Source organism: Crocuta crocuta, unplaced genomic scaffold (assembly GCF_008692635.1).
Source record: "Crocuta crocuta isolate KB4526 unplaced genomic scaffold, BGI_CrCroc_1.0 scaffold2088, whole genome shotgun sequence".
Taxonomy (NCBI): domain Eukaryota; kingdom Metazoa; phylum Chordata; class Mammalia; order Carnivora; family Hyaenidae; genus Crocuta; species Crocuta crocuta.
The window spans coordinates 139,192-139,490 of NW_027527892.1; the positions used below are offsets into that span (position 1 = coordinate 139,192).

The 299-nt window shown below is 32.4% G+C and overlaps 1 protein-coding gene across 1 annotated transcript in view; it reads left to right on the forward strand.

The window, feature by feature from the left end:
* LOC144245678 (ubiquitin carboxyl-terminal hydrolase 9X-like) overlaps positions 1-299 on the forward strand; it is a 137,960-nt gene that overhangs the window by 48,232 nt on the left and 89,429 nt on the right.

A 299-nucleotide genomic window follows, 5' to 3' on the forward strand; every position in this document is an offset into this window, starting at 1 on the left:
TGTGACCGCTGTAACCACCATGATTGACAGAAACTCCTCTGCCATGGTATCATCCTGATACACTAAGATTTGATGCAAAAGTTGAGTCGGGCATTCATTCCACACTAAATTTCAGTTCATCTGTTTACATCATAAGTAGTGGTTACTTTTGATGGTTTTATTAAATTACTGGCTAAAGATAAAATGGGTTATGTTTATATATAGATTTTCTTTATAAATATGTTCGTTCTTCATCTCAGAACATTTGATATTTACAATTCCCCTTATAATAACTTGAGGTAGAATAATAGTATTGTGGA